This window comes from Pelophylax lessonae, assembly GCF_965119305.1.
Source record: "Pelophylax lessonae genome assembly, chromosome: 9".
In the NCBI taxonomy this organism is placed as follows: Eukaryota; Metazoa; Chordata; class Amphibia; order Anura; family Ranidae; genus Pelophylax; species Pelophylax lessonae.
In genome coordinates, this window is record NC_138776.1 from 239,662,614 (window position 1) to 239,677,765 (window position 15,152).

Genomic DNA, 15,152 nt, shown 5'->3' on the forward strand with positions numbered 1-15,152 from the left:
CTCCTCTCTCCTCCTCCGCCAATAGAATGCCTCTCCTTTGGCCAATTGGGAAACAGGTCTCAGGACCCGCTTCCTGATTGGCTGGGAGGAAAATCAGTGTGGCAATATCAAATATTCATTCAATATTGTCACACAATTGGGTGGGCTCAGGGCGCAGTGCTATGAGCCCAGAGCCCACCTTTTTTTGAAGCCTATTAGAGGCTCTGGCTCTAAGCACGTGCTTCAAGAAAAAAAAAAAAAAGCTCTCATTGGAATGAATGCATCCAGCGCCCTGCATGTAGATTAGATAGGGGGGGTGGCGCCCCTGCGCCCCCAATGGACGGGCCGCCACTGCCTTTAGATCTACCAACAACTACGTGGTGTGAAAGCCTCCCTGACTGGAAACCTTCAAAGCAGTAAAACCTGACAGGGGTTCTAAACCATCTCCAATCAATCCAAGACTGATAAAAAAAAGGTTTGGCCGCACATACACTTAAAAGTGGCCCTGTCATTAGGATTACCAACATTATCCAAAGCTAATCTGTAAAACAGGCAGGTGGGCACTTTATGACAGCCCATGTGTTTAAACTCAACTGTCTTGTAGATCTCCAAACCACTACAGGTATCTGACACTTCCAGGTATGTTGATACCCCACCCTGTGCTGTGGTTCCTCCTGCCAAACCCTATGACCTGTTGTGAAGTAGGAGCCAAGAGAAGGAACCACAATGCATGGGACGGACCGCCTGGCACCCTGCCTGTGTGCCTCTGCCAAACAGTGCCTCCTTCCCTCCAAACCCTTCCAGCAGATCAATATCTAATACCAGCCCTTTAACCCAAGCATTGTACACAGACAAGTTGTTGAGGTAAAAACCAAAGGAATAACTGTTTATTAAACAGAAATACAGATTTCAAAAATTGGGGCAGTCACCATATGAACAATAAAAACAAAAAAGACCCACAGGGGTTAGGTAACAAGGTAAATTTGCCACAAGACTACACATAATCTATGATTAGCAAACAGACAGAAACAATAGGCGACTCAACTAACAATGGAAATTCACACCTAGGATGCACACAATGGGAGAAACACAGTTCACAGTAAACAAAGAATACCCTTAATAAACAGATTACAGCAGGAGATCCCAGCATCAGGTTGTTTTGAGCGGATTATAACCATCTGCTTTGAGTCTCCGAGTCTAGGAGGGGGGTTGAAGCTGTCAATGCTTATTTGGGCTTTGGATTCTATACCCCAACAAAACACAAAGGCCCCATATCTGCATCTGGGTCCTCCAGTTCTCAAAGTCTGTGAGCTTCGGGGAGACATAGACTTGAATCTGAAGTGAAACTACTCCAAGGGTCTCCCAGGCACATACCTCCCAGTCCCAAAAAGAGAGCCCCCTCAAACACCAAGGACCATAGTCGTCCCAAAGAAGAGAGCCCCCTCAAACACCAAGGCCCATAGTCGTCCCAAAGAAGAGAGCCCCCTCATACACCAAGGCCCATAGTCGTACCAAAGAAGAGAGCCCCCTCAAGCACCAAGGCCCATAGTCATCCCAAAGAAGAGAGCCCCCTTGTACACCAAGGCCCATAGTCGTCCCAAAGAAGAGAGCCCCCTAAAAAAACACCAAGGCCCGTAGTCGTACCAAAGAAGAGAGCCCCCTCATACACCAAGGCCCATAGTCGTCCCAAAGAAGAGAGCCCCCTCATACACCAAGGCCCATAGTCGAACCAAAGAAGAGAGCCCCCTCATACACCAAGGCCCATAGTCGAACCAAAGAAGAGAGCCCCCTTATACACCAAGGCCCATAGTCGAACCAAAGAAGAGAGCCCCCTCATACAACAAGGCCCATAGGCGTCCCAAAGAATAGAGCCCCCTTATACACCAAGGCCCATAGTCATCCCAAAGAAGAGAGCCCCCTCAAGCACCAAGGCCCATAGTCGTCCCAAAGAAGAGAGCCCCCTCAAACGCCAAGGCACATAGTCAGTAGGCAAGAGGCAAGACTGCAGTCCCCTCCAATAGCCCCTGTCCCTGTAGGGTCTGTTACAGTGCATTTAGAGAGAATTATTCAACATGGTCAGATACCTGCAGTCACGGCTGGGAGAAGGGGTGGGCGGGAGGTGAGGCTGCCCTGGGCGCAATGGTTTACTGTAGGGATGGGGGAGCCTTCCTTCTCTTATAAAGCTGACAGGAGTGATAACAGCGGCATAACTATTTCTGTCAGCCCTATGCTGGGAGTGGTAAGAAAAGGAGGAGAGAGCCGGGGGGCGGTGCAGGCTGTGTTCTCGCTCCCCCTCCTCCTTCATGCCAGTGCAGTGCTCCTGTATTAACAATCGGGTGTTGGTATGTACAGACACACGGGAGCTGCATTAGCAGGAAGGATGAGTGGGAGAGAGAGCACAGCCTGCAACACCGAGCGCAGAAGAGTCCAGGAGAGAGCCACGAGTGGAGGAGAGACCCATCAACACAAGCATGTGCCCGGTGTTAAAACTGAGATGTACAGTGATTTTGACAAGCGAGTGACTCCTGGGCATGGGATCCCCTAAGCTTGCACATCATGAATAGGGGAGCCCATGTTTGGCATCTTTGCCCTGGAGATGGAATACCTTATCCTGCCACTGCCTGCATTGACAGAAGATCTGCAACACCACAGAGTTTTAGGAAACAGGGTGCTAGACAGGTAAGTACACATGTGCCTTTGAAAAGAGTGGCTTTAAAAGAAGATGGTGATCCCAATGACAGGGTCACTTTAAAGTGTATGTCCAGATAAAACCTTTTTTTACAGCAATAAATACATCAAAGGACAGCCAAGGTCGATAAATCTTCCTTGTATGAGAGTATCAAATATCGAACTTTTACCAAGCAGGTTAGAGACGGTGCCACTTCCAGCAGGGGGCAGTGCTATGTGCATTTCAGAGCATCACACTGCTTACTTTTTTTTTTTTTTTTTTCAACTTTATTTAACCACTTGCCGACTGCCAGCAGTACATATACTGCGGAAGGTTGTCTCTGTCCCGCGAAATGACGTAATTGTGCGTAACTTAGCGGGACCGCTAGTAGGGGCGCGCGCAAGCCCATTCGCCACAGGGGGAGCCAATCAGCGGGTCCAGTTGCTGCGATTATCGCCGGGCACCTGCGATCGCTCCCCACGGAGAAAGAACAGTGGTCTGCCATTGTAAACACGGCAGACCGCTGTTCTGTCAGTAATGAACACAGGCATCCTGAGTTCCTCTTATTTAGAAACACAGGTCTCTGTGTTCATTCAGTAAATACAACCCCCCACACAGTTAGAAAGCACCCCCTAGGCAAGTGTTTATGGGGGAAAATCTTCCGGTGGTTATAGTGTCACGTAGTGAAGCTTTATTCATGTCACTGTACAGCGGCACATTGCTTCGCTCTGATGTGTGGCGACATGCAATGCCATCCAGTGCAGAGTGAAAAATATGGACACTGCAACTGCCTCGCACATCACAGCAGCCTCGCAGTGTGACGTTTTCTATGTCACCTGCAATTATCCAGTGGGAAAAAAAATGCAGATCGCCGTGAATGGTGTGAATGAGCCCTAAGGCAATGAATGTAGTGGGAAGTTATTAGTAAATGACATCAAGGGAATTCCAGTGAATCTTGCCTTAGAATACCCCACACTGAGCTGCCTGCCAGAGGCTACACACTATAAAAGGGGAACCTAATCTCTCTGGGGTTTTTTTTTTTTTTATAAAAAAGATGACTTTAGGAGATGGAAAAACAAAAAATATCCTCTTGCGACTTATTTTTAGCTCAGCTTAGACTGTCAGGGTTGCTTCACACAGGAATGCGTGGATTACCATGCTGTCCCCCGCGTTCCGGTTTAGACAGACCATTTATTTAAGTAGGCTGCCAAATGCACAGGATTGCGCAAAACCCTAATGTTTTATTTGCATCGCAGTTAACCATGCAGAACCATGGGCCGCAAATGCAAGATGCATTTGGGGTTCCAGCCACAAGTAGGGGCACCCACGCACGTTTTGCAAAGGCAGTGCATTCACATGCGGTGCGGGAAGATCGCTCTAAACACGCTTTACAAAAAACACAGAGGACGCACCGGCCCAAAGCATTACCTTTGCAACAATTTATTAAGAAGAGAAATATGTGTACATCATACTCGCAAACTAAATGACTTGTTCAAGCGTGATAAATAAATATATATACACACACACACACACATATATATATATATATATACACACACACACACACACACACACACATACATACATATATACATATACATATGCACATACATACACACACACATACATTATATATATATATATGTATATAATGTATGTGTGTTTATATATATATATATATATATATATATATATATATATATATATATATTACACACATATACACATACACATATACCGTACATTATATACACACATATATATATATATATATATATATATATATATATATATATATATACATACACACACACACACACATATACAGTATATATATATATATATATATATATATATATATATGTGCACACACACATACATTATATATATATATATATATTACACACATATACACATACACAGTGTGTGTGTATATATATATATATATATATATATATATATATATATATATATACACACACACACACGTACATTATATATATATATATATATATATATATATATATATATATATATATATATATATATATATATACACACACACATATATATATATATACACATATACACACACACATACATATATATACACATATACACACACACATACATATATATATATATATATATATATATATATATATATATATATATATATATATATATATATACACACACACACACACACACATATACACACTGTGACAGGAAGTCAGGTAAATCTGGGAATGTAGTCACTGAGAGGAGACACATTCCCACCTGCTTTGAAAAGTTCACTGATACTATAGGGTGTTGGCTGCAAAAAGAGCCAGCAGGAAGTTGAAAACCATTCAGCTGTTCAGAATGAGGAGATCAAGGCCTCTATAATTTGTCCAGAGAAAGTTTATGCATTGCTGCCTCCTGTCGCTGTGTGAGCTGGGAAGAGGAGGACAGACATACGTGTACCTCCCGACGCCGTGTGGGCATGGGAGAAGGACTGCTGCCGCCTGTCGCCGTGTGGGCTGGGAGAGGGGGACAGTCGGATGTGTGCCTCCCGACAAGCTGGTGAGCATGGGAGAAGACCCCCTAAAGCGATGTGAAGCTAAGGAGGGTAACCACGAGTGAAGACGTCTCAAAGGTGAGAAGACAAAGTGTTCCATGTGAAGAGTGTGAAGAGTAAAGGGACCTGTTAAATGAACTGTGTTCAATATGAAGAATCTGAAGAGTAAACGATCCTGTTATAAATGAACATGTGCTGTGTGAAAGAAAACAAAGGGACATGTTCAATGGACAATGTTTGTGCTGTGTGAAAAGCAAACAAATGGACATTTGAGTGTCTGCTGCAGGATCAGCAGTGTCGGCCCAACAGTAGGTTGGAAAGACTTCTTAGGTAGGTTCCAGCGTGAGAAGGTAGCCGCCCACAGAGGCAAGGATTTATTTTGTCTTTTATTTTATTTTGGCTGTTTTGATGCTTGCAATTGTGTTAAGTAAATTGCATGAATAAATCAGTCTTGTTTTTCAACCTCTAATCGGCTATCTCTGTGAAAACGCACCCCCAAAGGGGTCACCCATACGCCTACCACCGAGCTAATCCCTCACATATGGTGGAGGTATGCAGTGGGCATAAGCAGAGATCCCTGCAAGGAAGTGCAAATGTTTGATGAACTTTATCTGGTGCATGAGATTGCACAATCTATGTGTGCAGGAGAGAAGATCCTGACAGAAAAAAAAAAAAAAAAAAAAGTGTTTTAAAGAGACAGCGGTCTCAAAATTTTTTGATGAACTTTGTTGTGTCTGGTGCAAGTGACTGCACAAACTGTGTGCGCAGGAAAAGAGATCCTGCAAGAGAGAGAAAAACTACATGTGTTGAAGAGACAGTGGTCTGAAAATTGTTTGCTGGACTGTGAAAAATTTGTTTGTGGAGTTATTGAAGATGGGGCGGTCCAAACGCCTGAAAAATGCAAAGATAGATGAAATGAGAGACCGGATTCTTTGGATGGAGGGGATGTTGCCGTCTGAACCAGCCCCATCCATGCCTAAAGAGAGTCTACTAAAGAGGAAGGTTGTTGTCCCTAGCAACACTGATGAAACTGCTATGGAGACGCAGTGTGCTCAGATGAAAAGTAAACTCAAAATGGAGGAGATGTTGAAACATCTGATTATATCAAATGCAGCTCAACAGCAGGCAAATGCAGCTCAACAGCAGGCAAATGCGGATTTTCAGCAGAGCTTTGCAGCTCAACAAAAGGCTCACCAAGAGAGCATGGCAGGCTGGAAACAGAGACGCCAGCAGCCAATGGAGGCCATCGGTTTGGAAGAAACCGAGTATGTGTGCAGGGCTGAATTGGATGCCTTGCAACGGAAAATGGAAGAAAAGGAACAAGCCTTGGAATTGCTTAAAATGGAGCATAGAAACTTGCAGGAAATGAATGAACTACTCAAGTCTCATGTGTTACAGTGGGAAGAATCCACTGCTCTTCTTTTGGTCGAGTTGCAAAAACGCAGAGAGACTATAATGGAGAAAGATACCATCCTCATGGAAAAGGAAAGTGAAATTCAGACTTTGCAGAAGCAAAGTATGGCTGATATGTTGGAGTTGCGTAATCAGCTGGAAAAAAGTCTTCAGTGTTTGGAAGTTACAAAAATAGACCTGCAGGAGTCGCAGGAACAGAATGTTGCTCTGAAAGCGACATTGTCTCTCAGCGACAAAGAGAAAAGTGAAAGAGAGGCTAAATTACTGAGTACTGTGTATGAGCTCACTACTTTAAGCAATGTGGTAAATGAATGGCGTGCGGACTGTGAAAGTTGGAAAGGGGAAGCCCAACGTGTCCAGCAGCAGTTAAAGGAGAAAGAAGCCTGTGTGGCAGAATTACATTCTTATTCCCAGATGCTAGCCAATGAGGTGAAGGCTCTTATGCAGGGAAAAGAAGATTGTGAACATAAGAGGGAAAAAGTAGAGGCACAGCTTCTGGAATCGCAAGTCAAGGTGTCAGAAGGTGACCGAGTGTGTGCTAAGCTGTCAGAGAAGGCAACCCGATTGCAGGTTGAGTTGGACAGTGTCACAAATCAGCTTTCTCAAGCAGACAGCAAATCTAGAGAAATTGCGGAAGATTTTTCTATCTTGGAATCGCAGCTGCAAGACACGCAGGAACTCTTACAGGAAGAGAGGTGTCAAAGGCTGAGTTTTAGCACAAAGCTCAAACAAATGGAAGATGAGAAAAATGGCTTCCTGGAACAATTAAAAGAGGAGGCGGAAGCAAAGAAAAACCTATCAGAGCAAGTCGCAACATTGCAAGCTCAGATAGCGGATATGAAAAAACGCATGGAAGAAAGCGTTGGTTCATTACAGTGTGTTGAAGATGTGAAAAAGAAGTTTGATCAGATGCTTGGTGAAGAGAAGACTGTGTCTGCAAAATATGCAGAAGAACGCGACCGCGCAGAAGCGGAGGTGCGTGATAACGAGAGCAAAGCCCTGTTCTTGGCTCGCTCTTTGGAGGAAGCTCTAGAGTGTAAGGCTGAACTAGAAAGTGTTAACAAACAGCTGCGTACAGAAATGGAAGAATTGGTCAGCTCCAAGGATGATGTTGTGAAAAGAGTTCAGGAGCTAGAAAAGTCTAAGCGAGCCTTAGAACAGCAAGTAGAAGAGATGAAGATTCCGTTGCAGGAACTGGAAGAGGAATTCCAGGCAACAGAGGATCTGTCCCAAAGAGGGGATAGTGTGCCTGATGCAGTTTTTAAAAGGATCAGTGTTTTGGGGTCTGTCCTGAGTGAGCCTCAGAAATGTGATGACATGTGGCTTGAATCACCCCTTTGGAATAAACCGTTCCTTCAAAAACTTCAAGCATTGGAAAATGTATCATTAGAGCTTCAGCAAACAAAGGAGCTGAGTAAGAAATGTGATGATTTCTCAGTTCAGGCTGAAAACCTAGTGGGGAAAACTAAGGCTGTTGGTGAAAACGTGAAGCAAATGAATAAGTGCCTTTCAGGGAGTGTTTCCAAAATGGAACTGGTGAAAGACGGGTGGCAGAAGTTTGATCGTGATCTTGAGATGCATTCCATGTGGAATTCAGATAGAGAAAAAGAACTAGGTGACCTTGAGCGGTCAAATAGTTCAGCAGAAAGTGCATTGAAGAAACCTGTAAAAGAATGTGTTGCAGTTCCATGCTTCTTCACTGATGCAGAGAGGAGGTCTATAATGGATACCACCCAGATCGCTGGGTTCAACTGTGTTGTTGCCTTTAACCCCTATGTTGGTGTAAGGAAAGTTGATGATGTTCTGGTTGACTACTTCTGTGAAGAGTTTGGCAAGAAATATAAACTGAATATCAAATCAAATAGTAGGCCTTTACTGCGACTCGCTCAGGAGGGCGAAAAGTTTAAGAAGTTGATGAGTGCAAATGCTTCAGATCTGCCTATGAATATGAAATGTTTGAATGATATTGATATCTCTGGGAAAAGGAACAGGGGTCACTTTGAAGAAATGTGTGACAGCCTGTTGTCTCAATTGGAAAATCCTCTGCACAGCATCTTAGAGCAAGCAAAGCTCAAGAAGGAAGATCATTCCCTTTTACAACAAAAAGTCAATGATTGTGTACAGCTGTATGGAGAGGCAACTCAAGTCACAGAGGGATGTCAAGAGTCCCTACTTGGAACAAAGCTTAGTGAAGCAAAGGTTCTCAAAGTTTTGTGGAAAACATTTATGGATTGCAGAGAGAGGCGTCTTAAGAATGTTGAAGACATTAAGACTAGCCCAATTGAGTTGCCTATGGATCACGGTCCTCCATGGTGGATTGGACAGACGGTTATGAGGGACAAGCTGTCTGACATTTATGAGAAAGCTGTCAATGAAGATGACAGAAACGAGAAGGAGCAAAATTATGCCAAAAATGCAGTTGAAGAATGTGTATATGAGATGAGAGACAAACTGTGTGGCATTTATGAGAAATCTGTCAGTGAAGATGACAGAAACAGTTTCATTCGGAAGCTTGAGGATAATAGGAGGCTTATCAGTGAGTCAGCAGTGCCTGACACATGCGTGCCTGGAAATATGTGTCCCAACCCTAGGGTTGAAACAAGAGGGGGGGGTATGTGACAGGAAGTCAGGTAAATCTGGGAATGTAGTCACTGAGAGGAGACACATTCCCACCTGCTTTGAAAAGTTCACTGATACTATAGGGTGTTGGCTGCAAAAAGAGCCAGCAGGAAGTTGAAAACCATTCAGCTGTTCAGAATGAGGAGATCAAGGCCTCTATAATTTGTCCAGAGAAAGTTTATGCATTGCTGCCTCCTGTCGCTGTGTGAGCTGGGAAGAGGAGGACAGACATACGTGTACCTCCCGACGCCGTGTGGGCATGGGAGAAGGACTGCTGCCGCCTGTCGCCGTGTGGGCTGGGAGAGGGGGACAGTCGGATGTGTGCCTCCCGACAAGCTGGTGAGCATGGGAGAAGACCCCCTAAAGCGATGTGAAGCTAAGGAGGGTAACCACGAGTGAAGACGTCTCAAAGGTGAGAAGACAAAGTGTTCCATGTGAAGAGTGTGAAGAGTAAAGCGACCTGTTAAATGAACTGTGTTCAATATGAAGAATCTGAAGAGTAAACGATCCTGTTATAAATGAACATGTGCTGTGTGAAAGAAAACAAAGGGACATGTTCAATGGACAATGTTTGTGCTGTGTGAAAAGCAAACAAATGGACATTTGTGTGTCTGCTGCAGGATCAGCAGTGTCGGCCCAACAGTAGGTTGGAAAGACTTCTTAGGTAGGTTCCAGCTGTGAGAAGGTAGCCGCCCACAGAGGCAAGGATTTATTTTGTCTTTTATTTTATTTTGGCTGTTTTGATGCTTGCAATTGTGTTAAGTAAATTGCATGAATAAATCAGTCTTGTTTTTCAACCTCTAATCGGCTATCTCTGTGAAAACGCACCCCCAAAGGGGTCACCCATACGCCTACCACCGAGCTAATCCCTCACAACACATATATATATACATATATATATACACATATACACACACACATACATACACATATATATATATATATATATATATATATATATATATATATACACATACATACATACACACACACACACACACACACACACACACACACACACACACATATATATATATATATATATATATATATATATATATATATATATATATATATATATATATATATATATATATATATATATATATATATATACACACACACACACACACAAACACACAGTATCTCACAAAAGTGAGTACACCCCTCACATTTTTGTAAATATTTTATTATATCTTTTCATGTGACAACACTGAAGAAATGACACTTTGCTACAATGTAAAGTAGTGAGTGTACAGCTTGTATAACAGTGTAAATTTACTGTCCCCTCAAAATATCTCAACACACTTAGGCTTAGTTCACATGTAGGCGTTTTGGGGCGTTTTTCTGCTCTAGGATCAGCTCAAAAAACGCCCAACAAGACAAATCCTATTCATTTCAATGTCCCCTGTTCACATCTGAGCGTTTTGACGTTTTAAGCAAAACGCTCAAAAAAAGTACATGAGCTTCTTTTTGGGCAGATTACAGGCGTTTTCTATTTTTTTCCATTGGTCAATTATCAACCTAAAAACGCCTGTAAAAACGCCCGACAAAACGCCTGTAAATAGCAACGCCAAGATGTGAACGTAGCCTTAAGGGCCATACACACTACTGTATAAGATTTTCTGAAGACTTTTTCCTTTAGATTTACCAAAACCAGATAATATGAGGTCCAAACCTAAACACTTTCAATTTGTATACAATCTGGCCGGCCCTTGCACTACATAGAAAAGGTAAATCTGAAGGAAATCTAACCACAAAAGTTGGATAGTGTGTATCCAGCTTAAATGTGTAAACCGCTGGCAAAAAAAATGAGAACACCCCTAAGTGACAATGTCCAAATTGGGCCCAATTAGCCATTTTCCCTCCCCGGTGTCATGTTGAACTTCCAGTGACAGGTATGAGAGAGTAAGCGGGAACACCAAATTTAACACACCTGCTACCCATTCACACCTGAGACCTTGTAACTTTAACGATTCTCGTTAGTGATACAAGGTCTCAGGTGTGAATGGGTAGCAGGAGTGTTAAATTTGGTGTTATCCCTCTCACTCTCTCATACTGGTCACTGGAAGTTCAACATGGCACCTCATGGCAAAGAACTCTCTAAAGGATCTGAAAAAAAGAATTGTTGCTCTACATAAAGATGGCCTAGGCTATAAGAAGATTGCCAAGACCCTGAAACTGAGCTGCAGCATGGTGGCCAAGACCATACAGCCGTTTAACAGGACAGGTTCCACTCAGAACAGACCTGGCCATGGTCTACCAAGGAGGTTGAGTGCAAATGCTCAGCGTCATATCCAGAGGTTGTCTTTGGGAAATAGATGTATGAGTGCTGCCAGCATTGCTGCAGAGGTTGAAGGGGTGGGGGGTCAGCCTGTCAGTGCTCAGACCATACGCCGCACACTGCATCAAATTGGTCTGCATGGCTGTCGTCCCTGAAGGAAGTCTCTTCTAAAGATGATGCACAAGAAAGCCCGCAAACAGTTTGCTGAAGACAAGCAGACTAAGGACATGGATTACTGGAACCATGTCCTGTGGTCTGATGAGACCAAGATAAATGTATTTGCTTCAGATGGTGTCAAGGGTGTGTGGCCACAACCAGGTGAGGAGTACAAAGACAAGTGTGTCTTGCCTACAGTCAAGCATAGTGGTGGAAGTGTCATGGTCTGGGGCTGCATGAGTGCTGCCGGCACTGGGGAGCTACAGTTCATTGAGGGAACCATGAATGCCAACATGTACTGTGGCATACTGAAGCAGAGCATGATCCCCTTCCTTCGGAGACTGGGCCGCAGGGCAGTATTCCAACATAACGACCCCAAACACACCTCCAAGACGACCACTGCCTTGCTAAAGAAGCTGAGGGTAAAGGTGATGGACTGGCACAGCATGTCTCCAGACCTAAACCCTATAGAGCATCTGTGGGGCATCCTCAAACGGAAGGTGGAGGAGCGCAAGGTCTCTAACATCCACCAGCTCCGCGATGTCGTCATGGAGGAGTGGAAGAGGACTCCAGTGGCAACCTGTGAAGCTCTGGTGAACTCCATGCCCAAGAGGGTTAAGGCGGTGCTGGAAAATAATGGTGGCCACACAAAATATTCACGCTTTGGGCCCAATTTGGACATTTTCACTTAGGGGTGTACTCACTTTTGTTGCCAGCGGTTTAGACATTAATGGCTGTGTGTTGAGTTATTTTAAGGGAACAGCAAATTTACACTGTTATACAAGCTGTACACTCACTACTTTACATTGTAGCAAAGTGTCATTTCTTCAGTGTTGTCACATGAAAAGATAGAATAAAATATTTACAAAAATGTGAGGGGTGTACTCACTTTTGTGAGATACTGTGTGTATATATATATATAAAAAAAAAACAGTCCACCAATAGTCCATGCAGCATATTCTACTAATTAGAGACAGTTGTGGGATGTAATTCTCCAAATGAAGTTGACGCGTTTCGAGGGGGAAGCCTCTTCTTCAGGGCTCATTTCCACATATATATATATATATATATATACACACACACACACATACATACATACATACATACATACATACATACATACATACACATACATATATATATATATATTTATCACGCTTGAACAAGTAATTTCAATTGTGAGTAGGATGTACAAATATTTCTTTTTTTAATAAATTATTGCACAGGTAATGCGCTGGGCCGGTGCGCCCTCTGTATTTTTATTGTTTTCAGAGTCTATCTGGGTTTCCCTGACCTGTTTGGAGTGGCAGCACAGCCAAAACAGCAGCTGGACAAGGGAAGTCACTCTTCTACGAGCCTAGCTGCCAGAAACTCTCAAGCGCAGGAGAATTTTATTTCGACTAAACACGATTTTCCTGCACTGCCTTCTGGTGTGAACGGGCCTTGAATGCCGGTTCACACCTATGAGATGTCAGACATCGCATGTGATTCGCACCGCCCTGCTGTGTAAATCGCATGCGATGTCTGTGCAATGCAAATTCAGCCATACAGATTGTATGGCTGAATTCGCATCTCATTCGGACCAAAGTCGCACAGGACCCTTTTTTTGGTCCACACCAGAATCGGATCGCATGGGTGCTCAAACCTAGGCGATCCAATTCCTGTCTGAACTGACAGTTCGTACTGTGATATGAGAACTGATCTGGGGGGGTGTCGTTAACTTTGTATTGACACCCCCAGTAGTTTGCACATGGCAGTGTGAACTGACTGCGAGCCGGGTACCTGCAGTAGATTCGCAGGGTTCCCGAATCGCACCAATGTGAACTGCAACTTAAAGTAGAACAAAAGTGTTCTGTTACCAAGCTGTTATTGTTGGTTGGGTCTCTGTTTAGGAGATTTTCCCTCAGTTGCTGTCTTGGGGACACAAAAGGAAGTTAGGATACATTTTCACGAATGGGGACACAGGCAGTAAAAACCTCGGAAGTGCGAACCCTTACCTTCTTTCTAAGCCCTCTTTCTAAGTCCGTTGGCGGACTCCGTTTTTCTCAGCGGGGGATCGATCCGCCGCTGAGCAGGTGGATGTCAGCTCTGTCTCCGCGCTGTGTACGGAGACAGAGCTGTCAGGTCCTGCTGTTCTCTATGGGGGAATCGGATGAGAACGGACCGTCTGTCCATTCTCATCTGATCTGATCGGCTGGACGGATGGAAAATAGGGACATGTCTCCGCTGACATCTGATGCCCCATAGAGATACATGGGGCATCTGTTCAGAAGCTGACAGGCAGAACTGAGCGGTCCGCTAGTGTGAAAGGGGCCTTAAGCCCCTTTCACTCTTGTGCGACTGGTCATGCGATTTGGGACTGCAAAATCGCATGACAAGTTGTTCTCCATTATTTCCAATGATTCCCATTCATATCTGTGCGACTTGAAGTCACACCGACTTCAAAGTAGTCCCTGCACTACTTTGGCACGATTTTGATGCATTTTGAGGAAAAGACAATTCAAGCCCAGTCAAACTTGCATCAAAATCGCGGCAACAAAGTCGTGGCAAAATCGTGCGACAAGTGTGAAAGGGGCCTTATAGTTTTTATTGTTCTCAGGAACATTTTCCATTGCTTCCTTGCCTCGCTGATCACACAGAAGTGAAGGAAAATTCCCCTTTAGGCACACAAGCATTCCCAACAAAAATGAAACCCTTGAAATCATTTTCATGTTGCTTATTGCAATTTTTTTTACCAAAAATATGTAGCAGACAACAATTGGCCTAAAATGTTAAAAAATTTAGATTTTTAAGTTTTTTTTTTGGGGGGGGGGGGGGGGGTAATGTTATGTAGCAGAATGTGAAAATTCTTGTTTTTTTTCCCCCCAGAATTGTCGCTCTTTTTTTGTTTATAGCGCACAAAATAAAAATCACAGAGGTGATCAAATACCACCAAAAGAAAGCTCTGTTTGTGGGGAAAAAAGGACGTAAATTTTATTTAGATACAGCGTTGCACAACCGCGCAATTGTCCATTAAAGTAACGCAGTGCCGAATCGCAAAAAAATGGCCTGGTCATTAAGGGGGCAAATCCTTCCGGTCCAGAACTGGTTAACCACTTAAGCCCCGGAGGATTTGGCTGCTAAACGACCAGGGGGTATTTTGCGATTCGGCACTGCGTGACTTTAACGGACAATTGCGCGGTCGTGCGACGCTGTACCGAAACGAATTTGACGTCCTTTTTTTCCCACAAACAGAGCTTTCTTTTGGTGGTATTTGATCACCTGTGCGATTTTTACTTTTTGCGCTATAAACAAAAAAAAAAGAGCGTAAATTTTGCAAAAATAACAATATTTTTCACATTTTTTTATATGAAATTCCCCCCCAAAAAAAAGTAAAAATCAAAATTTTTTAACATTTTCGGCCAATTTGTTTTATGCTACATATGTTTGGTAAAAAAAAAAAAATCGCAAAAAGTGTATTTTGATTGGTTTGC